General features: G+C 36.4%; 1 long non-coding RNA gene across 1 annotated transcript in view; it reads right to left on the reverse strand.

The window, feature by feature from the left end:
- LOC150099937 (uncharacterized) overlaps window positions 1-24949 on the reverse strand; it is a 37521-nt gene extending 12572 nt beyond the window's left edge. The window contains exons 1-2 of the long non-coding RNA XR_016549265.1: window positions 24928-24949; window positions 13829-13924 (exon numbers count right to left, since the gene is read on the reverse strand). This is a non-coding gene — a long non-coding RNA (uncharacterized LOC150099937). The remainder of the gene's footprint in view (window positions 1-13828; window positions 13925-24927) is intronic.
- Between the last annotated feature and the right edge of the window lie 2408 nt (window positions 24950-27357).

The raw sequence follows: 27357 nt of genomic DNA on the forward strand, positions 1-27357 counted from the left end.
CAATGGCATGATATTAACTATTAAATTTATTTATAAGTATTTTCCAGAATATGGACAATTGTGACCATACTCGACATCAACGCGCTAATAATTATTCTGAGTTCCCAAATAGCTATTGACGATGATGCAAAGCCAAACGGCTATTTTTTTCTGCCGAAGTTAATTAAATTAAAGGGGGGGGGATTATTCGCCGATAGTTCGTCGGCATCGTAGGTTTAGATCTTAGAGTTTCGCATACTAGCTGTAAAATAATAACGGATTTTCATCCCTTTAATTTAGCTATTAACAATTTTAGGTTATTAAAATTTTAATTTAATTTAACCTAATTTAATTATAATTTCTTTATTTATACCCTTTGTTGTGTATTGTTTCGTTCTTTCTGTCAGCTGGAGTATGACACGCAGATGACTTTAGTTTTCTGAGTTGGACTGTCCTTGTAAACGTGGTTGTCTAGAAATGTCTTACTGTCCTTCTGAAATCACTTTTAAACAATATTAATTCTGTATTGTACTTCTCTCATGATCTGCAGAATACGCAGTTTCTTGAAAGGTTTTGTGAATCTGAGTGTGCAAACTGGAGGTAATATTCACGGTTCTGTTTGAAGTTCTGAAGTGCACGACAAACCATTTAATCTTTGAATATTATATCTTTATCATAAAAATATAAAGGTATATTAATATTTCTTTTAAAAAGTAAGATAATTTAATTAAAACTAAAAATAAATTTAAAATTTTATTTGTTTTACATTCAATAAGCAGTTTTAAATGAAGGAAAAAAAGGAAAATGGTCTTGGTTAGTATCTCGATCGGTCACTGTCTACGTGGGTGCAAGTTGTTACAGAATATCTAAGGACAACTTTCATCTTATTATTCATTCCACTAACCCACGAAAGTTGTCCTGATAAATAAACAAAACCAAAACACTATTACGTAGATGGTCATAACGTTTTGGCTGTTGAGGGGGCAATTTTTTTCAAATAAAATGAAACAGTTTTTTATTTTCTCTTAGGAGTATGTACGTGCAGGGTATTGTTTTCTCTGATTTATGTGGCAAGGGTATAATAATAATAATAAGCATTTGGTCCATAAATATTATTGTGCTTTATAACAACCATTCTTAAGAGATTCAGTTTAACAATTAACCAACAGAGAACGAAAGATTAGCAATAGGATTGTTGCATTGGAATTGGAACAATGCGATGCCATTGTTAGTATAGTCCCAATTCTTAAAGCCTAAGTCAGACTAATGCCGTACAATGTCGGATGACACACCTATCTGGACGAGAGAAATGAAAACATTCACATTAAGAAATCTTTCTAGCTAACTTCTCAGGTGCTTTAAACATTCTATCTTACTTCTAAAACTATTCTTTGTGTCTGTTGATGAAATTAATAATTAGTAATTTGAGCCGAGAGAATCTGAATACAGTGTATCAATGCTTACTTATGTGCCCTTTAATGGGAAAATAAGCAATTAATTTTGCAGTGATGCATATGTGAATTTGAATTATTTGACAATATTGGAATATATTTCATCATATTATATATTTAATATTCATTCACATAGTAATCTTGATAGCATAAGAAATTTGCGAAATGGAATTATACATAATACGATGTTTACAATTGTTAAACTAATCATTATATTAACTAGCATTTAGACTTGGCAAACAAAGAGAACTTACATTTTTCTCGTCACTAGATGGCGATACTTTATATCATTACAGAATATTATGATTTGGCACAGCTGTGCAAAAATCTGCTTGCCATCAGCCAAGTGTTTCGAAATGCATAAACTGAATTATACTTTATTTTATTTATATTTATAAACTGCATCATATAAAGCGTCCGCGCGGTTAGCCTAGTGGCTTTGCGCCTCGCAACCATATGCCTGGGGAAGGAGTGTCCTAGGCTCGATTCCCGTCGGAGACGTGAGGAGCTTAAGGATCTTCCTCAGCCATAGCCAAGTTAGCCTGTCTTGGGCGCGCAGTATGGCTTTTCCCGCCAGGTTATCTGGTGTTTTTCATCCCGCAAGCAGGCAAACCGGCCCCGTGAACACACAGGGATACAGCCAAGAACACCTTGAGGCATAGGAGTGACCATTCTATCCTCGTATTTCGGTTACGAAATCCAAGCATGCTTAGAAGGTTGTGGGCCTTAAAGGCCTGTTAAAGCCTTTGGGATAGATCGTATAAAGCCTATTGTAGACAGACATTTTAGTTAAGAAATTACGAATAGATGTTGACAATTGACATTTATGTCTTTAGGGGTGAAGCAAAATGCCTTACATATTCCCTGCTATCTGTAATGGTTACAGTGATGGTAAAATTTACGAGCAGTTTGATCGCATCGTTATAGGAGGCTAATATGACTTTTGGTCTTCTATATTTGAATATGTCCGTTGCCACGTATGCTGCAGCTTGCTGAACCAAATCGTTGGGATGTGTGGACGTCTTTAGGAAAGACGTGGATGCTAACAATTGTAGAAAAGAGACAATATAGGGAACATTTGTGTCTCTATAAAGATAATTGTTTCTAACATACCACGGGGCGTTCAGTATCATTCTAAAGCACGTGTTCTGCACTCTCTGTATCTTGATAATGTTAGTATTAGAGGTGTGGTTCCAGGCTGGAGAGGCATAGGCGATTATAGGACGAATCGTCATCTGGTATAGTTGCAATTTGATTGTGTTGCAGAGCTTGCTATTTCTATTAATTAGCGGATAGATCTGAGCTATGGCTTTAAATGCCTTTGTGCACGCAGACTTGTGCTGATTGAAAGATAGCTTTTTGTCGAGAATCACACCCAAGTAATTTGTTTCTCTCTGCCAGGGAATTTTAGTATTGAATAGTAACACATCTCCTGCAGGAGACATTGTCCTTTTTGAGAAAAGAACGGCTGAGCCTTTCTAGGGGTTGACTTCCAATCTCCACTTGGAGAACCAACTCTCCATCTAAAGAAGGTTTTCTTGAAGCTTTCTGGTAATGAAATGGGGTCTGAGAGGTCTGGTAAGTATTACCGTGTCGTTCGCGTACAGGGCTAAAATGGAAGTCATCGGATTGTGTGGGATGTCTGACATGTATACAGAAAACAGCAGTGGAGTCAGAAGAGATCCCTGTGGTACTCCAGCAAAGATATGATGCTGGGACGACGTAGAGCCGTTGATTTTAATTTGCATTGATCTATTCTGAAGAAATGAATGGATTAGATGAACCATTTTAGTGAGGTACCGGCTGAGATAAGTTTGTGCAGGAGTCCAAAATGCCAGATTTTATCAAATGCTTTGGATAGGTCTAGGAAAACAGCTCCTGTGCACTGGCGCCAGTTGTAACTAATGGTGATGTATTCGACAATTCTGTGGATTTTCTGGGTAGTACTATGGTGTTTCCGAAATCCAAACTGTTCTTTAGGGAGAAGCAATGCAGGATTCTGAAAAGCAGTAGGGCTTTTCAGAAGTAAATGACTCCAAACCTCAGTATCTCAGTAAATGACCTAAACATTTAGGTCATTTACTGAAGTTTGGAGTCGTGAAAGGATGACCTTCTCCACAACCTTACCCAGATTGGAGATTAGACTGATTGGACGATAATTTTGGGGTAGGTGTGGGTCTTTGCTTGGTTTATGTATAGGAATTAAACCAGCCAGTTTCCAGGTGGAAGGAAAATAGTGCAATCTTAAAATTGCATTTATTATATTGGTCAGGTGCCCTAATGCTTTTCAGGGCAGAAGTTTGATCACCTGATTAGTAATACCGTCTGGTCCAGGAGCTTTTTTGTTCTTTAATTTTTTAATAATGTCATATATCTCAGCAGGTGATGTTAGTGCAATATGGTCAGTGCTGGTGATAGGAAGTTTGAGTGAGTGTCTGACCTTGCTGTGAATCTTATATATGTGGTCAAAGTCAAGGTTTCCATACGAAGGCCTGCATTGCTCCTCTAAATTGTATGCTATAACTTCTGCATTGTCTACATCTGAGTAAGCAAGGCCCTGGTAGAGAAGATTGGGGGAAGGGTCTGACTTTGTTTTTGATATTTTTGAATAGTCCCCAGATGGAGTGATCAGTAGATGAAATGGAGGCTAAACTTTTTTCCCGTATTTGGTCTCTATGAGCTTTGAGCGCATCTCTTACTTCTCCATGTAATTTGTTTAGATTTGCTTTATCTTGTGGCGCACATGTGTTACGGAATCTTTTCCTAGCTCTGTTTTTGTCTCTGATCAAGTACATCATGTCTTCAGGCAAACGATCTGGCTTTCGGGTAGATATGTAGGAGGTAGCTACCGTTATAGCAGAATTAATTTGTTTTGTGATATTTTTAACTACAGTTTATACTTCTCCTTTTGTGCGTATGTGAGGAACAGGTCCAATATATTCCTTCAGTGCTGTTGACAGTCTGTCCCATGCTATGTAGGAGAGAGAAGGAGGAGACAGGTATTCTTGTTTTCCCAGCTGTATTAAAATTGGGTTGTGATCGGATGATAGTTGATCCATGGATGTAATGCTGTATTGAAGTTTGATATCCTGCAGGATAGATATATCCAGGATATCAGCAGTGCCAAACGTACTGAGATGAGTTGGCTCGGTGGGCCTGCCACAACAGCGTTGCTTGATCTTAAGTAATTGGAAAGGTTGCAATCATTCTTGTTGGTGGTTGAGCAATTCCGCGCACGGTGCTTGAAGTTCAGATCCCCGGCTATAATGGTCGGGTCTCTGACGCATAAGATGACATTTAGGTCAGAGTATATTAGATATTTTTGGGGAGGGTTGTAAGCTCAGTAGATTTTCAATCTGCCAGCAGAACTGGTGACTAATTCCATGCCTGTGATCTCAAGGTTAGTGGTTGGAGGTTTGCTCACATGGTTTTGCTTAATATAATTTTAATGAAGATAGCAGTGCCACCGCCTCTGTAGAGTAATCTAACATTTCTGTATAGGCGATAACCCCTTATTTTAGGATTGTCTCAGGTTCTTAAATGAGTTTCACTGATTAATAAAACATCTGGTTGAGGCCTATATGCAAAATCTCGGAGTTCCAGGATTTTGTTTTTGAGGCAATTTGCATTCCAAGCAACGATCTGAAGAGATGCTGGAATGAGTTTGTTACTATTCATTTATGAGAGCTGTGAGGATGACCTGCGTTTCACGAAGAAATCTTGTAGTGGAGGTTTCAGTAGGGTTTGGTAGGCTGAAATTTTGTAGCATGTTTGCTAGTGAGGCCGTAATAACAGCTGTTAGATTTTTAGGTGCTGTTGGTTGATTTTGTTCTGGTATTGGTCTATTTGTGCGGGTCACATTGGCATAACTTCTTGTTTGCTTTTGGGTGTCTCTATTTTTGGAGGTCTCCGATTGTGGCCGCTGAGTCTCCGGATTTGATGCTTTGGCCGCTGGTGTTCTTATACTGTTGGAGGAGGGCTGAATGACTGCCTCCATCCGTCTGTTCTTTGGGTACTGAGTACATCCTTTATAGTTCGCAGGATGAGGGCCACCGCAGGTGACACATTTGGCCGAGGTGGTCCTTGGCTTAGTGTAGGTATTGGTTGGGTGGCTGTCCCCACATCTCTAACATCTATATTCAGCTCTACATAGATTCTGGGCATGGCCAAACTTCTGGCACCTGTGGCACTGCCCAGAAGATGATCTTTTCCGGAGTAGTTCTGGTTTGACGATGAGACCACAGACTGTTTTTATGTTGTAGATATCCTTGTAAATTTTGTGAACTCTACTAGGACTAATGGCATGGGAGTCTTGTCTACTTTATACATTCTGCTGACCTTGACAGGAGGCAGATCCTGAGAGTTCAGGTCAGCAGCTATTTCTGCTGTGTCAATGTCTTCATAGACACCACGAAGGACCACTATTAAGTTTTTTTCGGAGCTGAGCGTAAAGGTATGATACTGGATGCCTCTGTCATCCACTTCTTTTGTCAATCTTCTACAGTCTATCACTGTTGCTGGCTGAATCTTAATGCCTTCATCCATGTTTTTGGCCTTAATGAAGCCAATGTGCAGATTGGACATTGTGGATCTTAAAGCTGCCCACCTCTGCTTTTCTCTACGGATGATCGGAGGCACCTTTTCTTTGGGAGAAATAGCGGCGTCCGAACCCTGAGGACCCTGTTCCATTTCATTATTGTCTTTGTGCGGTTCTTCTGTTGTTCTTCGCTTTTTGCGTGCGCGCACTTCTACAAAGTCTGAAGGAGTAGAAGGCACCGATTCTAACTGATCTTCTGCGACAACGGGGGAAACTTGTGGTAAAATTTCACTTTTCCCTGCCAATTGTTGTTAAGTAGGTCACCTAGTCATAAATTCTTTATATACCTCCTCGAATATTGTGTCATTTAGCTGTTTTCCATAATTATCAATGTGAAGTAACTTAAGAAGAAAAGAAAGGAAAAAAAAAACGCTTACCGTGCAGTTGTAGTTTTACCGGCAATGCTACAAGACTCTGTACTGTTCTGGCAAGGGCACTGAATCAAAAATTGCATGATCTTCTAGACACATAATATAATAAACGCACAATTTTAAAACTGACTGAGGACAACCTATCATCACCACTCATTCGCTACCTAATCTGCCTGCTCCCTCTTCCGAATATATGTTTTTTGACCATTGACCATTGACGTTACTGACAGGATGGGTGAAGCACAAGTGCTTCTCATATTCCCTTTATCTGTAATGAGAGTTATTTGGGAATGGGAGATTTGTGAGCAATTAAGCTCGCCCTCTGAGGGCAGTAGTCTTAGCTATGATCGGTTGAGAGAAGAATAGCCTTCGGTCTTTTGTGTTTGTAGTAATCAGTCTCATTGTAATTGACAGCTTGCACGATTAGTGGGTTTGAATGTGAACTTTACTTCACGAAGAATTTTTCTGTAAGATCACGAAGAAGGGAGGAGATGTATGGAGTGTCGGTTTCTCGGTGAATTTGTGAATTTCTAATGAACCACGGTGCATCCAGGATCATCCTAAGGCATTTGTTTTGGATTCTCTGTAATTTTGAAATGTTTGATCTTGAAGTGTGACTCCATGCTGGTGAGGCGTAGGTAATAACTGGACGTATTTCCATCCGGTAAAGAAGCAATTTATTATGTAGGTTCAATTTGCTCTTGCGGTTGATCAATGGGTACAGCTGAGCTATGACTTTGGAAGATTTGGAGCAAATGAGATTGATGTGTTTGTTGAAAAGGAGTTTCTTATCCATCAATACCCCAAGATATTTGATCTCTGAATATCATGGGATCTTTTGACCAGAGAGCAGGATGTCTTCTTTGTTGCAGATCTTTCTTCTTGAAAACATCATGGCTGAGCTTTTTTTTTTTGTACAGAAGTTTTTAAAATAGGTGTATAAGGTTTCGAAATAGGTGTATAAGGTTAAATTTCAATTTCAAAATAGGTGTATAAGGTTAAGACAAACTTCTAATAAAAGTTTTAACTGAAAAAATATTTTTCAAAGGATTTTTATATAAACTTATATTTTTATTTTTAATTCGTTGACGTTTTTATTGAAAATTTATCGAAAAATATTTCAAACTTATTGTAAAAATTTTACATTAGAATTTATATTTCATTATTAAATAACACATGTTCGGCTTAAGTTATTTATTGTTAAATTGGTAGTTTTATAATGTTACATCGTAAGTTTAATCTTATTATACATTAATTTACTGTTTCTTGAATCTATCCTTTTGCTTACTTAAAACTTTATACTATCAAGATCCTACTGGCTGCTCTATTGTTATATCGCTATTTCTCTATATTATATCTTATTCTACCTCTATAATAAGTCTCCTTCTAATCTACTGTCGTGCTCCTAAAATACTAATTCAGATTTATTTCCTCTTCGGATATTGGCAAAATTTATATTTAGCTGCACCAGCCAATAACAGAACATGTCCTGTAACAGAACAGACTCTTGTTCAGGGAAATAATTCAAAATTCAGAAGGATACACACAATATTTTATCTCACGCTAGCGCTGTGCAGATTCAGTTAGCAGTCGTAGACCGAATCTCACTTAAGCAAATATATCTAAATTCCTTCCCACCAAAAAAGGTTCTATTTCATAAGTGGTGGTTTGAAATCGTAATCAGGCAAAAACTCAGGTATAATGTACAAAGCATGTTTATTGGAAAAACATAAAACATTTGCAGTTATGTAAGTTTAAATACTCAATGGATCAAAATTCACTCTAAGTTGAGGGTTATACTAAATCACAATGAATCAGAGCAAGTTAAATCCTTCAATTATGAAAAGATAAGATTAGGTTTAAGCATAATATTACTAATATATAATTCCTTTCACAAGTTAGGTTTTTCTTCTAATCGTTTCCGACTGTTGCGTGCTGTCTACCGCTCCGCAGGAAACTTTCTCCAATGGGACATTCTGCTAAGGCTCGATTCCACGTAGGCCGTCATATCGCGATCAGCTCTGCTTGAAAGAAAAGAACCTGCCGTCCGTCATTACCGTAGTCGACCCACCGCTCTCTCACGAATCCTCCGACAAACTCCGCCTAAAACTCGAATCCGGCACTCGAAGATCAAAAGGTCAAAAATCCCCCCCCCCTAAAACGGCGTGCTTCGTCTTTTATTCGTCCTATTCGGCTCCCTCTATTCAATGCGGTTTTTACCCACGAACCCCATCGTTCATGCCCCTTGGGTGATCCTACACTCTCCCTAACCTGTCAGGTTACATTATTATAGGTAGGCACTCTGACGTGATATTTCCGCGTCGGTATACCCTCCATCGCTACGCTCGACTCGTCCCGATTATACGCGATTATTCCGGATTACTACTTATAATTTTTCTCAGAATTTCGCAAAGTACTAGACAGCTTACTTGGGAATTACAAATAACTTAACAATAACTCTCTATATCGCACACATGGACTATACATTATTACAAAACATAAAACAATACTTTATAATTATTAGCTGATGTGCAGATATCTCCTTAATAAGTAGAAACTATCATGTTAAATCCTGAATAAAGAATTTACTTGTAAAGCTCTCCATTCAGGATCTAACATTATTTCTTGTTCACAATAAAGGACACTTTTCGCAGAGTTCTTTATTATGAATAAGAAACTGATATCGTGAGAATTCGTTTACAATTGAAGTATATTTTTTCCGAAGTGATTCGCATGGAGATCATGCATCATTAGTTCGTGTTAAGAAACTATTTGTGATATCTGCCCATTACTATACTCGTACTTCATAATTCTCTCTATTCACTTTTAGGAAGGCAGGTAACTGATGTCTTGCATTCTGAAAGGCAGCAATCATCTTGAAGACAGATTCGATTCTCTCAAAAGCCATTGCTAAGGTAATGCCAGATGGATAAACATGGACAGTCACTAATCAATGGAATTCTGGGAAGTAATTTGTTAATATGAAGTTTTGTTTTTTTAATATTAAGTGTGGTATATAAATTTGACAACATGCTTGATTACAAACACTTCTGTGCATATCCTTTCAGTTCCTTTGATTTGTAAAAACGTGAACTTCCGATTCCTTTTTTTTTCTGACACCGATTTTTTTTAGAGATTAAGATATCCTGAGATGTTTCTTAGTCTTCCCTTTCTAATGACAAAATATGATCTATTGTAACCAGAATGAAATTTATATATACACAGAAACGTACATATAAATATGAAACGTCCCTAAAAAAATCTATTTTACCTGCAGAATTCAGGTTCTTTGGTAGCAGCGACTTCGAATAACCTCCATCCAAATATGGACAAATCATTAGCCGAGACATAAAAGCAGCGAAACGTAATTCCCATCTTTCTTTCTTTTTTACGTATCCGGAATTAACTATTAAGGTATTAAGAAAGACGACGACCCTTTAATTCCTCTTATCACTCGGTCATCTCTTGAAATTCCTTCATTCATCTTTATTCATTAGTATTTTTGTTCCGTTTTTGCTCGTGTTACATAAAAACTGTGTCGGCAATATTTACTAAGCAGGGAGAAATAGGAAAGAAACAGCCAATGAATGGAATGAATGGATTTCTTCATCTTAGGAGAAGAAAGAAGAAAACTGATTTGCTCCAATCCCATTCCGGTTTTTCATCCTAATTTGTTCTTCAATTACATTTCGAATCACTGTTCCATTTCGTGCGAAAGCAAAATTAAAAACAGATCGCCCTTTCCAAATGCAACAGCAATGTTAAAGCACTTACAGTGAGTTACAATCCTTCAATCTTCCATTTCGGATAAACGTTACGCATCTTCCATAATATTTCATTTTATTGTTTATTTTTATTTTCATAGGTAGTTCTATTCGAAGTGGATTTTGCTCTCTTTCTTGTTCCATATTACATCTTCTCAGTTATTCAATCTATTAATCAATAAGTGAAACCTCTGAGAAATCATATGGTAGCCGAACAAGCAAAGAGTTTGAAAGATTTAAGAAGGATTTTTACTCTTAGATGGATTCTTTCCAGTAGGATCGAAGAGCTATTAATTTTACAGTGACTCCTGTTTTGCGAAATCCAAAGATGCTTGTATTTTAATCATCTTCATGGCTCTTTATAAAATGATTTTTTTGTCTTTCTATTCTCAAATACTTCCATATAATTTTCATTCAGTCTTTATAGCAGTGGTATTACGAGTTCTCAGCAAAATACGGTCGGACACAAATCAGTTCGAAGTGTATCTCATTTTGGGTACTTAATTTTTGCCATTTCCCCCCTTTCATATCGCTTTCATATCTTATTTTTATCAGGCAGGATGATGAGCTAGCAAGATTGTGCCTGTTAAGATGGGAACACGCTCTCTCTCTCTCTCTCTCTCTCTCTCTCTCTCTCTCTCTCTCTCTCTCTCTCTCTCTCTCTCTCTCTCTCTCTCTCTCTCTCTCTTTCTCTCTTATGAGCTTATGAATTATTTTTTAAAAGTTGCGTTTTATTAATTGCACTTACATTATACTGAAATTAGAAGTGTCAGTTTCTATAATATTTAATAAATAAATGGGTGTTCTTTAAAAGTGGAAGAACAACATTTTCTGGAAAAGAGAAATAACTCATTAACTATCCAAAATTATAAGCTGTTTTTATAAATGTTTGATGTTTATTGTTTAATGGGAGAAGAAAGTAATTCTCTGATTGCATGAAAGTGAAGCACTTTAGAGATGGAAGCATTTTACATGAAACAAAAAAAGAAAAAAAAGAAAAGAAATGAAAAGGTATGCAAATGGAAAGTAATAGGACGTTTAATGAACAAAAAATCTTGTTCATTAAACATACCTAGAAAATTCGACGACAGACGTTATAGAACATTGAATGAAAATAAATGGTGAAACTTTCTCAATCTTTTTCATGACGAAGTTGATTACTGCTTGTGTAATACTTCCACCTACTCTGGCATAAAATGATTCGAGCTAACTGGAAGTTTAACTTCATACGAGCATCTAATATAGCAGCAAATAAACACCAGTTTACTGTAAAGAGTGTTAGAGAATATTGATGACTTTAAATTAAAGCTACAAGGATTGTTTGCAGATTTGTACGATTTATTCTTCGGTCATGGATGAAAGAGCTTTTTCGAAAACGTGCTTTTTGAATGGAAACGGATGCTCATAAATCACTTCCTGATGTAACCGCCTTCTGTTACTTTGAATGGAAGATAGCAAAATGAAATACTTGATGCATTGAAGTTAGTAGTGGACACAAGAGAAGTAAAATTAACAAACAAGAACCAGTAGTTCAATTAATTTTTCTAAAGAGTAACTTCTAAATACAGGGAAAATATTCACCAATAAACAGGTTTCGTATTGTTCGCTGAATTTAAGTTGCTGTAAAAAGTGAAGATTTCAAAATATATACCAGGATTCAATCGGAATAGTTCCTTCTCTTCTCTTCTTAGCGGTTAGAAAAAGGATAAGCAGTAAACCAATAAAGGCAAATTGAATGTCACTTTTCAATGTACGGAAGGTGAAATGAGTTCAGTCGGAAGTGAAGTCGTCTTTTGTGGGTAAAAATCTCGACTCGAATATTATATGAGACGAACCTTTAAAAGGGCTTACAAATGAAAGTGAATTAGTCGGTCTCATACTGATAAGAAAGGAGTTTCTTCTTTAAAATCGAGTTTCATGCAAATTCCTAAGGAAGAATATAATCCAACTGGTCTGGTCATGGATCATATAAGGGACGTTTATCTCACTGTGGAGAGGAACATTTGATGAATAAAATTTCATTGGTGCACTGACCAACGCATTCTAATTCCTTCATCGCGGATACTGAACTATTTAATTAATCAGGATTTTCTCAGTTTATAATGATGAAAAGGAAGTGTTGATAACCAAGTCACCGCACTAGACTAGGAAATTTAGAAGGAAATTTATTTCTTACAGCAACGTTGAGAAAAATTCAAGATACGGATATACTGCACTTTTGCGTAAGTCATTGAATATTATGAAAGCTTATTGGAACCTACAGGGTGTTCGGGATAAATTTGACAGTTTCGTAAGGAAAAAGAAAATCTTCTTTGTATCTATTAAATTTAATGAATTGACAAAAAAAACATTACAGGCAGAGTTAATTACAATACTATCAACAAGATTTACTCAAAATAACCACCATTAGCATCGATCACAGCTTCAATTCTGCTTCGGAACCTCGAACAAGCTGATGCTACAGTCTCCCTGGGAAGGGCCGCAAAAACTGTTTTAATTTTATCCATTAACTGGGCTTTTGTATTACTGGAAGTGCGATTGGTGTCTTTTTCAACTGCGCCCCATACAAAATAATCCATGGGGTTAAGGTCTGGGGAGTTTGGAGGCCAAACATTTGGACTGGTGAAGTCGTAAAAAATTTTCAGACAACCATTTTTGACTTTTCCCAGAGGTGTGGCAAGGGGCCGAATCCTGCTGCCATACATACGGCCTACCATTGCCTACCCTTGTTATCCAGGGCTTGACTACAGTTAGCAACTCCACGAACAAAGCCCGAATTCCAATGCCAGGGTTCTTCAACACCTGTTCCTGCAGATTTGCGAGGAATTCTGCTGTACGAACGCAATCAGATCGTCTGCTAGGGATCTTTCTTCTTGCTACATCCTCGTAGTCACCATTGCAAGTCTCTAGTTCATGCCTGATTGTTTTTACTGTATTCAGGGAGCATTGGGCAGCAGTCGTAATATCCTTATTTTGATGGCGGGCACGAATCATCCTGATACAAGTTATTCTCTTCCATGATTCAGGTGGGTTCCAGCTATCCATCCTTTCTGACATCTTGTATGTGAATGAAGAAGGGTCCAAACTTTTAAATGAAGAGAAGTGTGTGTTAATACATGTAACTTACGGAAAAATATAATTAATTATAAATATGTCAAATTTATCCCGAACACCCTGTATATGTTCATATTCAAGTATAGTTGTCACGACACCACATCTATTTATTCAGGAAATAAAAACTCAAGTTGAGGGCTCTAAAAATAGTGGAATGTAGAATATGAAGACAGATTGAAAGCCCAGCATGATGGAATGCATAAGTTGGTAAGGGGTAATTAACAGATTAGCGTGGATGAGATTTTTCATAGAATATCTGGAGACAGGGGGAGAACGAGAGGCCATCTCTGAAGTTCTATAAGGTGATTGTGAGCAAACCTATGGGGCAAGAGTAGGTTTTTTATACGGAGAGTGGTGGATGATTGGAATGCATTGCCTGAGAGAGTGGTGCGTGCAGGGACAGTGAATGCACTTAATTCGAGGTACGATGACCTGTGCATGTGAAAGCGCGACCAACCACGATGAGTCTCTTGAACTCATGAATATCTGTTGATAATAATAAAAAGAAGAAAAATTAACAACGTTCTTGAACATTCTAGCAGGTCTGCCTACCTGTAAAAATAAACTCTGTTGTTCTTCATATCGATCCAACGAAACAGACTTCTTATATTTGTTCCTTACTCTAGTTTTCTTGCAAAGTGCAGTCACCTGGAATAAATCCGATTCGTATTTTCTCAATTTTCTATAATTTCTGAATTATCTTTTCAAGCAGTTCGATAAAATCTTAGTAAAATAATCCTGCAGAATCTATCTGAAAGAATGAGCAACTTTTAAGATAAATGAAGATTGGTTTTCTGATTATATTCTTCCTTGTTTCCAATCTACACGTATATTTGCAAGTTACGTTATTTTTAATAGGACATAAGTTATATATTAATTAATGAGTTTTTTTTAATTAGTAATGAAATGGATTCATTTAATAGTGGACGAGCAGCTGTATATGCTTAGAAAGAGAGAGAGAGAGAGAGAGAGAGAGAGAGAGAGAGAGAGAGAGAGCCATCCATCCTGTCAGAATGTTAACTGCTAAAATTCTTTCGTCTGAGGTGTCTGTACTTGTGTGATTAATGTTACGAAATTGAAGGAGAAAGTAGGTGATGAAAACGTGACGGCAAATGGGTCCAGATACATCGACCTTTTACGAGTGACCAATTCTTCACTACACTCGTAGTGAGCAAGAAATCTCTCGCTGTTAGAAGACAACACAAACACTGATAAAAGTATTAAATACTTCCTGGGAAAAAAAGTTGACTGACGTGTTAAAACTGCAACAACAACATCAAACTTCCTGTGTGTTTGAAGCAGCAAGTGAATCATTTGTTCGGGTTTACAAGTTTTAAAGTGTTTTTTGTATCAAGTATGAATGACAATTTGCACGGAAAGATCAAGATTACAAAAAAAGTTGAAACCGGAGGCAAGGAAAAGTTTAAGCAGTTACCTACGAATCTAGGGTATTATAGACTTTTCAAAGAAAAGTGATGATAATGGGAATCTAAGAATGATGAGGAGCTTTCGGAATTAGCCTATAAGTCCTGTTGAATGTTTTTCTGACCTCAAGATTCATTTCCTGCGGCGAATAAAATGCATTCAAAATTATCTTGATGGGTACTAACGAATAATCACTATGAATGACTTAAATCTTAAATTATTCAAACACTGATTGACTCGAAGAGTATTCTCATAACAAAAATGAAGGAGAATTTATTGAGTTGTTGCGAGATAACTTTCTCAAGGAGTATTTGAAAGAAGGAACTCGAAGTCAAAGAGTGTTCAATTTGCTCACAGCGTGAAAAGGGGTCTTCGTTAAGAATATGATTATTTTAACACCAGTTGGTGACAGTGATCATGCCGTGCTTTCCTTGGTGGTACCTACCTAATTTTACTCATGTTCCCAGCAGAACAGGTTTCATGTTGAACTACACAGCTGGAAATTGATTGTGATCAACTTAAAAGAATACTATCTTTGGTTCCATGATATCAGTTACTGAAGGGGAGAAATATCAACAACGAATGGGGATCTTTGAAAATTTTCTTAAATGAGGCGATATCTGAATGTATCTCTAGAATTCTAAGAACAAATAAGGTGATTGTGAAATGGATGTGCACTCTTATAAGCAAGAGATAAGCAATATAAAAAGATATAACAGAAGGATTATCGTGAGGGGAGTTATGAAATATAAACAACGTACCCCAGAAAAGTTACTATCATGGTACAGAAACATAAATCGGAATAAGAAAATAAATTGGCTATGCAGGATAAAGCAGATCAAAGTGATTTTATTATTATTCCGCAAGTAAACGAAAGAATGAATGTAGAAGAATAACTTTACTGAGGTTTTTTAATTCTCGAATGTTTACTTTGCTAATATATAATCAGCCAGGAATATGGAACATGGAGCACGTTACTACTGATAGAGATATACGGTGTATGAGAATGGATATGAAGAGCTGTGCCATAATCTGGATAAATATTCAGCAATAGGACAGAGGATATATCAAGCCCATCTGTTAAAAAAAACGTTCATCCGAATTGTTTATTCCTTTGACATGGTTGTATAACTTTAGTCTCAGCTGAAGAAAGATACAACAGAAAGGGAAAGAATGTATAATAATTCCGTTATACAAGGATGCTACTATATAACATCTATATAATATCTCTAGTGTTACAGCGAAGATTTTACAGAAATTGGTTGAGAGACAAGCGATACTGCAAGGAAATGCATGCGTTCACCAAAGGAAGGTCGTGTGCTCGTATTTTATAGCATTCTACGGCTAACTTGGATAAACGGAATGAATACAATGTGATACTGTTGATTTTGATAAGGCATTTGACAGGATACGTGAAATGTTATTGCATAAACTGGAGAATGTGTGTTTTGAAAATAAACGATTGGTTTCGATTTAGAGGTTGGTTGACAGACAGGTTTCATAAAGTAATACACTGTGTGAGTTACATTTATGTTAGATTTATTTTATTAATTAATTAACACATAATTAATCTGTTAGTAAATTGATTTCTATTATATTTAAGGTAACTAGTTGGTAATTCTAGAGATCAATCCTCGAACCATCGTTGTCGATGTTTTTCCATCTATACCATTAATAACATCGGAAAGAATCTTACAGAAGACGTTCAATTGTTCACAATTAAAGATAGAAGGGCAATCAGAGATGCTGCTGATATCCTGCCGTTACAGTATGACTTCACTGAATTGCAAATTTGGGCAAATGATAATGGCTCTCAATTTAATGTTAGTAAGCGTGAAGTTACGCACTTTGACGTGATGAGATTGTCAAAGGCATATTACATTAACGGAGTTATGCGACAAGAAACTGATGAAGCTGGTCATTGTGGTGGAAAAGAATTTTCAGTTTAAAGGTCACATTAAAAAATTGCTAATACAACTCAAAGTATAGTTGCGATGTTGAAATGGACGTTGAAATGTAAGGACAATGAAGTCATTTTGTCCCTTTACAATACTTTGATAAGACTTCTCGTGAACTGCTGTACGCAGATTTGGTCTCTTCCGTTTCCAGGAGATGACGATCTTGTTGGAAGAATGCAAAGAAAAGTTACAAAGACTATATTGGGATTAAAGAATGTAGAATAGGACACATTGAGAGTGTGTGGACTACGGAACTCTACTTAATACGAGAAAGATGTGTGATATCAGAAGCCTATAAACTTCTGAATGTGCGTTATAAGATATCATCTGATGAAAGTTTTCGTTATATGGAAAGTGGGGGAGAGAATTGGGATCATCCATGGCTGCTCAGTTTATTTGCAGTTAACAAAGAAGTAAGAGCGATATTTTTTTTCTGAGAGCACCTAGTAAGTGGAACAATTTGTGGAAATAGTAAGAGCATCTACTCTTCAATAGAGGATATATACGTCAACCAAATCAGCTGTCACACTCCTTAGATTCATTAATATTAAATGCACTTACTATTTCCACAAACTATTCTACTTACTAGCTGCTACATATATTCTATATGTAAGAACAGTTTATTATACATATGTATAATAAATTCTACAAGCAAACGTCTGTGCAGCAATTTCAATTCTGGTAGCTGACTAGAGGAATTTTTTGAATCTTTCTTCAGGTGGATTCCAAGTTAATCGATCTTTGGCATAAGCAAGAGCATTGTTTCTCCCTCAAACTTGGATTTTTCATCTTGTAAATTGCAGACAACCAACCGCAGAATTCACACTATTTCATAGTGTGAAATATAAATCTTTCTATAAATCTGATTCTTATTTTCTGCTAAGTTTCATTTGAGGTAAAATGAAGCAGAGTTTAAAGATATTTGGACTTTAACCTGGACTCCTACCCTCGTTTGTTACTGGTTGAAAAATAACAGGATATGCAATGAACGAAGCGGACTTTTACATGACATTTTTCGTAAATGTGAAAATTACTTCAGTCGGTATCGAAGATGCCTATAGCTGGAAAAAATGTGGGTTCGAATCCTCCCCATATAAGACGAGGGTAAAAGATTTCCTTCTTGGAAACTTCGGCTTTTCATCTCTAAAAATAAACTACTTATAGAAAGAAAATACGCAGTGAACAAATAAAATATATTCTAAGACGTTTTTTTAGATATTGACCGACACATGAAACGTGAAAGGTCCTATAAGTACATTACTGCCATGTGGGGGCGGGGGTACATATGAATACTAAGAAAATTTATTGACATTCTTTTGAAGAGTTTCAGGTTGTAGTTGTTTGGAGATGTTTAGTGACTAACGCTCTCCAAGACGACAGAATTAAATGGAATAAAATTGGAAGACAAGAAGCAGGTTGGGCGACACATGAAACGTGAAAGGTCCTATAAGTACATTACTGCCATGTGGGGGCGGGGGTACATATGAATACTAAGAAAATTTATTGACATTCTTTTGAAGAGTTTCAGGTTGTAGTTGTTTGGAGATGTTTAGTGACTAACGCTCTCCAAGACGACAGAATTAAATGGAATAAAATTGGAAGACAAGAAGCAGGTTGGGCGTGTTTGCATTTGCAGAGTAAAGGGATGCTGGAGAGCTGCTGCTGCTCTTTTATTAACAGCTGCAACAGGAAGCAGAGGAATGATGGTTGACAGTTCAGCAGTGCAATCAGCATTGAAGTACCTATGGAATAAACACAGTTTTGAAACACTGTCTGTTAAGGTTGGAGTGAATCTGTAAGAGAGAGATCACGTGTGAGCCGAATTGCCCTCCTCTGGATAGCGTCAAGGGTTTTCAGAAAAAGGCTGGGAAAGATTTAGGAAAATTTAGTTGAACTATTCCAAACATGCGAGCCAACAAGTAACCGTCGTATCACATCGAATAAACGCTTCCAAAGCGAACGAAATTTGACCATTGTAGAGTTTATAGGTCCCCTTGAAAGAGAAAGTTTTTTTTTTAACTTATGAGAAATTCATATAATTTAAAATGTATTGTAAATATTTTTCATCTCATCGTGGAATAGGCCTACTGGGGATACCACGTTAAAAAAAGCGCGCCTCATACTCTACCTCAAAGGTGGTGTGGAAAAGAGTACACCTATTCATTTTCGGTCTAATAATATTTACAAAAACCGAAGAAATTTCACTTTAAAAATTAATTTATCGTAGACTTTTCGCATTAGTGACATAAGCATCTTCAGTATGCAGGATTACAGAACGGCAATCAAACAATAACAGGCAATTCTAAAAAGCGCCACCTGAATAGCTGATGTAAGATAACTAAATGGTCAACAATTTCCTAAATAACATTATATATGTACATATTATGTGCAAATAAATATTACTAGGAAAGATTAGGAGATTTAAAAATTACTGTCTCCAGGATATGTTTAAGTTAGGACAATGGAGTTAGGACAAACGTGTTCCACACGCTTCTTTATGAATACTTTTTTGAGGAAACAATCTGCCTTGTTCCAATGATCTCTATGTTTATCTATCGACATCTACGAGGTGTATCTACGAGGGTGGTCTGAAAGGTTCTCGGCCTAACAATTAAAAAATGAATTTATAATTTCAAAATTATTTTTATTTTTTAACATAATATCTCTTAAGACTAATGCATTTTCATTCCAGCAATGCCTCAGCGCTATTATACCGTCCCTGTAGTGGTCCTCAGTAAGATCTGCAAAATACCTCTCTACAGCTGCAATCACCTCTTGATCGAAGAAAAGCGCTGACTAGCGAGGAAGTTTTTTAGTTTTGGGAAGAGATACAAGTCAGAGAGAGCCAAATCTGGGGAATAGGCTGGATGTTCCAACAATTCGTTGTGCAAATCCTTTAATTTTCCCATGGCCAAAACACCTTTGTGGGCAGGTGCATAGTTCTGAAGAAAGATGATTTTTTTCTTCTGCAAACCGAGTCTTTTCGTTTAGTCTGATTAAAAGATCGGAATAATATCCCCCAGTTATTGTTTTACCCTTTTCAAGATAATTAATAAACAAAATGCCTTTAGCATCCCAAAAGACCGATGCCCTTACCATTCTTGCTGATGGAACTGACTTCGTCTTCTTCGGCGCTGAACAGCTGGCTTCTATCCACTCTTTTGATGCTGTTTGGATTCTGGTGTGTAATGGTGAATCCACGTCTCATCCATAGTAACAAATGGACGCACAAAATCAGTTTTAATCTTCTTAAAACGCTCCAAGCACTGTTCAAGAGATTTTCATGTGAGTTCGTTTTTGATTTGCTGTGAGCAAGCGCTGCACCCATCTTGTGCAAAGCTTATTAATTTGCAATTCTTCATGCAAAATATATCCTACACATCATCATCATCATCATCATGCGTGTCAAGGATTTAGGCATAGCATGGCCTGTTCCGGCCTTAGAAATCATCGTTGAATCGTTTAAGAGGACGTCCTGGTTTTCGTTTTCCTAATGGCTTGTACATAATTCTACTTGTAAGCTCACAGAAAATTATAATCTGATTGAATCCATGGAAATATATCCTACACGTTCTTTTGAAATGCTTATAGTTCCAGCAATTTTGAAATGCTTATAGTTCCAGCAATTTCACGTACTTCGCTTCTCCGGTCATCCAATAACATATCGTTCACTTGGTCAATGATGTCTAATGTTGTCACACTTTTTGATCGTCCTTCACGTCGATCACCTTCAGGGCTGGCACGGCAAGGTTTATCCTCGGAAGCTCAACACTTAATTGTCAAAAACGAAGGGGAAGAGTCCCATAAACTTTTATGAACTTCGAATGAATTTCGTTTGGCGTTAAGCCTTCTTTTACAAAGAATTTTATAAACGCACGATACTCAATTTTTTCCATTTCAAGGGATACAGACAACACTTTGGCTTCAGACAGCTGTATAAAACAAAGTACTTGATACAGTTAATTGCAGTTTCACATGGATGCTTATGACAGATGTACCAACTTAAAAAAAATCTTGCCGATAGTGTTGCCATCTATGGCGAAGGGCGAGAACTTTTCAGACCACTCAAGTATATCATTAAGGTTTTTGTTATCGACGTCACTTTGCGTAACTTTCGTTTCATCCCCGATTTTTTCCAATTTTGTAAATGGATTAATTCCAAAACCAGTAACGAGAATAATCGGAAATTGTAGTCCAAATAAATAATATGATATAATTATGTTCTGCTTAGTTTTAATGAGATAGTTCAGCTTCTCGGCCTTTGCAGCGTTGATGGATATCTGGCTCAATATTGCTCAACTTCAGTCGAAGATCGGCACTCACACTAAACGCACTAAGACGAGTTTTATATTTTGTTTTTGCTTGAAGGAGCGATGAAAACGCTTTCTCACAAAGATAGGTTGTAAAAAGATGCGTGATGATTTCCAATGCTTCTTCAGACAATTCGGGAAATTCACTTCTCACTGAAGGCGAGATCCAGAATCGAATAAAACCAAGATCACGGAAATGCATTTTAAGCTCACTGTCACTCGAAAGCTCAATTCACTGTTATTTTTTCGATAATGAAAGGATTTTCTTGTGACTATAAGCCTGAAATATATCTCGAACCCCCAGAAATTTCTTATAAAAATTATTCGGAAAATATGTTTCAAAATTCTCTTTCAGAGTTTTGAGGTGGTCACAAGCCCTTTCCAGAAACTCAGAATCAACGAAAAGATCATTTTCCACTAAAAAGGATTTCAATGTAGGAAAAGGTGCAAATTATCTGTCTTTTACATAAGTAATCCATAACACCAGCTTTTTCTCGAATGCCTTTATTTTGTCGTAGGCATCAAGAACCCGTAAAGCATTTCCCTGAAAGGAGATTTAGTTCATTTAATTTCGAAAAACTCTCCGAAAGATAGGTAGTGTTGATAATCATGCTTCGTCAACAAGGAGTGATGCAAAATCAGAATAACGTTCATTTACAAACAATAAAACTTCGTGCCTTAATTGAAACGACCTTGTTAGTACTTTATCCTTGGAAAACCAGCGAATTTCAGAATGATGCAAAAATTGTATATATTTACTGTCCATTTCATCGCAGAGTACTGAAAGTACTCTGTGTAGTTTCACATCACAATGTTTGATTTTTAAATGTCATCGGAGTTTAGTAGGATTCATGGACTCGTTCGATGACACTTCATAACACAAAACGCATTGAGGTTTCTGTTCACATTCATCTCCACACCAAGTAAACCCGAATTCCAAATATGAACTGTTATATTTCCAGCTATATTTTTTCTTTGAACTGCTTGTTTCTTCTACTTTAATAGTATCAGATTTACTCGACGACACAACACGTGTATCCCAATTACGGTTAGCATTCACCTGTTTCATTTGCTTTGCAAAGCGTTCTAAGCCACTTTTCCATTATTAAAAAACGTTTACGAAAAATATATAAATACTGAGGTTAACTCGCAACACACTGTGTCGAAGTGTCACTTTGCACTTCTGAAGATATACTGAGTCTTGGTTGAAGGAGGAAAACCTTCAATAATAAAAATCAATAAAAAACAAGCAATTGGTTGAAATGGGGATAACACACATTTACTACATATCTATCAAAACCGTAATGGAAGGCGGAAGCAATAAAGCCATATTGTTGTCCACTTCATCCCTCTTTTATTACTCGTCATTCTGCCACGATTTGTTGGTTATTTGAAGTATCAATTTTATTTCAATCATTTTTACTTACTTATTCAATATTAATTTATTTTGTTAGGATAATTAAAAGAAATATTTATTTAAGTCTACTTTCAGACCAACTGTAGCATCCCCCACAGCTTTAGAAACCCTGCTCTAAGCTATGTGTATGTGTGCGTGTGTGCTTGCGTGCGAGCGTGTGTGCGTGCGCGCGCGCGCACACACACACATTCTAGTCAAAAACAGAGCATACATGGCTATTAACTGCGGGCACACAATTTTTTTCCTTTCATATTTTCTGTTTTACATTCAGTAATTTTTGAACTTACGATAAATATGAATTATATCATAGATCATACTTGTCACCTATTTATTACAAAGTAAATTCTCCACTGTCAGCACTCCAATATTACTTTAATCATTTAAATTCAATCCACTCTAGTTAGTTACTTATAGCTTATAGCCTGCTCAGTGTGATAAAAGTAAAGCTGACCTCACAAGTTGGAGAGGCATATTTGTTTAGAGCGTCTACTCTCTAGACAGTACTGTCACTTGAACTGGTGCAAATGGTTAGGAACTTTTGTGCCTAAGTGGCTTTAAGCGAATCCATTTAATGTTCGAAATGTTATAGGTAATAGCCAGACCAAAAGGAGGAGAACATTAATAACAGAAATAGTACATTTAGACACATTCAGGCTGAGACCTAGGAACACTGCTCAAAACAATTAGGGGATATTTTAGTTTCTGTCGAATTTCTGCAAATAATTATAACTCTTGGGTACTTTATACATTAATAAATATTTCTTACTTATGGATAGGGTGCAGTTGATAAGATATTAACAAATAAAACAGCGGCACATCTTCTGTGAGAGCAATTTCGACACTTGAAGCGATCGAGTTGGCACTAGTCGAGCAGAAATGGGTCTACCCAAAGCATGAACATGGCCTATCCTAGACATGTTCTATTGGATTACAATCCGGTGAACAGGCAAGCCAATCCATTCGTTCAATGCCTTCTTCCTCAAACCACTCTTATACCAAATGTGCATGATGTGGACGAGCATTGCCATCCATAAAAATGAATTCTTGGCCAATTGCAGTAGCATATGGACGAACTATAGGTTCCAAAATCTCATCGCGATACCTTTAGGCTGTTACGGAACCGTTTCTGATAAAATAGAGATCAGTATGCTCACCTATACTTATTCCAGCCCATACCATCAAACTCCCACCTTGATGTTGTGGTCTTTCGCGAACCAACTGTGGATACTTTCTTGTTCCACTTTCACGCCATATCAAGATACGTTGGTTATCTGGTTGCAGACTGAACGTGGACTCGTCTAAAAAGTACACGAGCCCAGTTCTCATTTGTCCAATTTCGGTGTTCCTGTGCTCAAATTCTACGGGCTCTTTTGTGATTTTCAGTAAACGGAATGCAAACCATTGGTCTTCGAGCATATAAACGTATGGCATGAAGACGATTTCGTACTGTCTGTGTCGATATCAGCCTCCCCGTTGCTGCGGCAAATTCGGTTCTAAGTTGTGTTGTCTTAAGTGTTCGATTTCTTCTGGAAAGTAATGACAAATACTGACCGTCTCTTGGAGTTGTTGTTGATGAGCGACCTTGACCTTATCTTTGGCAAATATTTCCCGTCTCCAGAAAGCGATTCCAAAGTCGCGAAATTACTTTGAGATACACGACACGCTTGAGCGAAAACTTGCTACGTTTGTCCAGCTTGTAATCGAGCAATGGCTCTCCAAGCCATGTATTCCGGGATATCATGTTGATCTACCATTTTTAACAAAATAATGGGTGGTAGGTGACAAAAGTTTCATTACGCATTGTGGAAGTGAGCGCAACAAACCACGCTTTTATACTCCCTGCATGCTAATACGGCTAAGACATGTTTCGACAAGTCTTGACATTATTTTGTACGAAATTGCGTGTTCTACATTGTTGTCTATTAAGAATATTTAAAAAAAATTGTTACATTTGTAAATTATTTTTATAACTTTATAATTTATAAGAAAATCAAAATATCCCCTAATTGTTTTGAGCAGTATATTTACGCAGATGGACCGGCAAAAATTTGAGGGAACATCGTTTGTAACCGATTAAATTAAAGCGATTATTTTCTGTTTCCAGTGTTGTTGTTTCCAGAAATAAGAATTTCAAACAGAGGATAAATCCGTCTGCATCGTATATCGGGAAATGATCGCCTATTGTTGAATTCACATTTTCAGTTGAGGCATCTGATAATACAGAAGAGTAAGAACGACAAGTAGTTCTTTCTCACGCTCCTTTCTGATCTCATATGAACTATACAGGAATTCAATTTGCTTCCTAAGTTTAGAGAACCAACCCGTTGGAAATGCCTGAGTGACATTTTATGACGAACTTATTTCTGCTCAAGAAACCTGAATAATCAACAAAAACATTCTACTTGAAGGATCAAATCGTAAACAAAAGTTGAGAGCAGCACTGATAAGGCACATTGGATAGTAAATCAGAGTTGATCATACTTTATTAAATAAAGGTTTGGTTACTCAAAAGACTAGAGATTGTAGAAGTTTTAAAATTACCTCCTAGTTACTTTATTCCAAGAATATCGCTGATGGAATTCAAACTGCAGAAAACAGTTGCTCTTGTGCATATAATAACCACTTTTAAAACATTATTGCGAAAGGAGTAAATATTCTTTTCCTACTAACTTAAATAAAAACAAAACAATTCAATGCTCGTAATGGAACTAGCAGTTTCTGACGTGGTATTTGCGATATGCCACATTAGCCTGACGCGTGGCGAATAAGCTGAAGTGCATGTTTGTTCACTTAACTCTTTTAATTAAATAGTTTTAGAAATGTTTACAAATTATTGTTCAGTTTTTATTTTTTTAATAGAAATTTTAAATAATAATTCTATAATTAAAAATTATAACTGACATTTTATTTTTAACATTTTTGATAAGGTATGGTATAAATCAAAATTTCGCGAGTATAATGAAACGCAAACGAGCTACCTCCTATCACTTGCATATCATATCGGTATTTACAAATTCCTAAGATTCAATCAAATATACCGATTGTCAATTTTACAGTTATGTTCGTAAATATATGGCGTAACTATCCCCCGCCCCCTCATATGCAAACACTGTTGACTGAATTTATATGCATTCGTATGTAAATCAATGGTTCACGGAATTAAATACAAGTACACAAAGGCCATGGATGAGTGAAGATCCTACGTACTGATTTTATTTTCACCGTTTTGATTGGTATGATTGGGTTGTTCCCAATAGCTATTTTCTGTACGAGGTAACTGATGCTTAGATTCTGTTTTGTTCTCCGTAAAATTATTTTTCTTAATCAGTCCCGAATACAAACAAATCGGCCTTGAGAACACACACAATTTAAAGACAAAAATACTAGTGGTGGTGGTGGTAGGTAGTAGATGGCGTTGGTGTAGATGATGATGGTAATTGCTGTGCGCTGTGTTTGATGGCTTAGTAGTGGAGACGGAGAGTTGTAGAGTCGGTGTCCTCTCTGGATGTCTTTAGACTCCTTGGAGGTGTCTCGCCATAATAATAGTAATAATAATAATTTTTTTTCAAAGTTTGAGAAAGAGTGATTATACGACAGTATTTACAAATGTGCAATTAAAATATTATATTTCCTATTTTTCACAAACATACAATGTAAACTTAATAATAATAATAATAACTTAAGGAGAGTGTTTTTTTTTTTTTCAGATGATCTGATCTAAACCTGATTTGGATGTGATCATCATTATTCATCATTGAGCCGAAATGCTGCATATTTTCATTTATATGGTTATTATGGTTGTTTCTGGTAATAAAGATAACACCGATAACACTAATATAACCAGTATGATGTTCAATCTCAATAGTTTTTAATAACATATTAGTTTAAAATAAGTTTAATTATTTTAAGTTTAATTAGTTTATGTTTAATTAATAAATTTAAATTCAAATAATAATTCTTTAAGAAACATGAAAGAAATGTAAGACTAAGTACAATACAATAAACTAAATTAAAATTTTTAATATGTTTTATTTTTGATATAATCTTAATTAAAAACACTTTTTAATATTTTATATATTTTATTCCAGAAGAAATATTACTACTTCGCATTCACATTTCGTTGCGAGACCAACGTGATGTACTTTTTTCAGTGAATATTTTTTTGCTGGCGTATAATAAAATAAGCAGAACATATTTTTGTTTAATGAAAGAATATTACTGATAATAATATATGAACCATTATGGTCAGAATAATAGATTTTTTTAATAATTCACAAGACCTATAACACTAACATTACCATATGTCAGCATGTGATAGTAGTTATCCAGAAGCCTCAGTAGCTCAGTCGGTATAGACGAAGCCCATTGGTCGGAAAGACCTAGGTTTGATTTCCTTCTATGATTCGAGGAATCTTTATCTCATCTCTTTCAATTAGAGGTGAGTTATCCGGTCTGATACGAGATCAGAGGGTTTTTTTAACCTGGAAACTCGACAGGCTAACTGTCCCCGTGAAACCACACGGATTTACAGCAATGAATACTTCGATCCAACAATAGGCCTGATTTGTCAACTATATGCCGATTTCATACTCGGATAAACTGGTGGGGTTGGTGAAAGCAATGGTGAAATACCTTCCAAAAATCTCACTAGAAACACTTTGTAGCAAAAACACTTGCCTACAAAGTTACCAGGAGTCGGACAAGACTGAAGAGTTAATCGTCAACATCAATAGTTATCCATTAACATATTTCTTGAAAAATCTAGAGTCTATATCCACTGGTGAGGAAGGCTGTTCCGAAGAACAAAAGTAGATGGAATGAATGCAGGCGACTAGGCGTTGGTTCATTATGTTTGAAGTTGAACTGTGTACGCTTGACTAGCGGCTATTCTTGATGTGGCATGATGAGAGGTAGCGGGCATTTAGTGGAACAATGCCATAACAGTAATGCCTAATGCCTAGTGAAACGGAA

Source organism: Typopeltis vanoorti, chromosome 13 (genome assembly GCF_054136105.1).
Source record: "Typopeltis vanoorti isolate ZY-2024b chromosome 13, IOZ_Tvanoo_1.0, whole genome shotgun sequence".
In the NCBI taxonomy this organism is placed as follows: domain Eukaryota; kingdom Metazoa; phylum Arthropoda; class Arachnida; order Uropygi; family Thelyphonidae; genus Typopeltis; species Typopeltis vanoorti.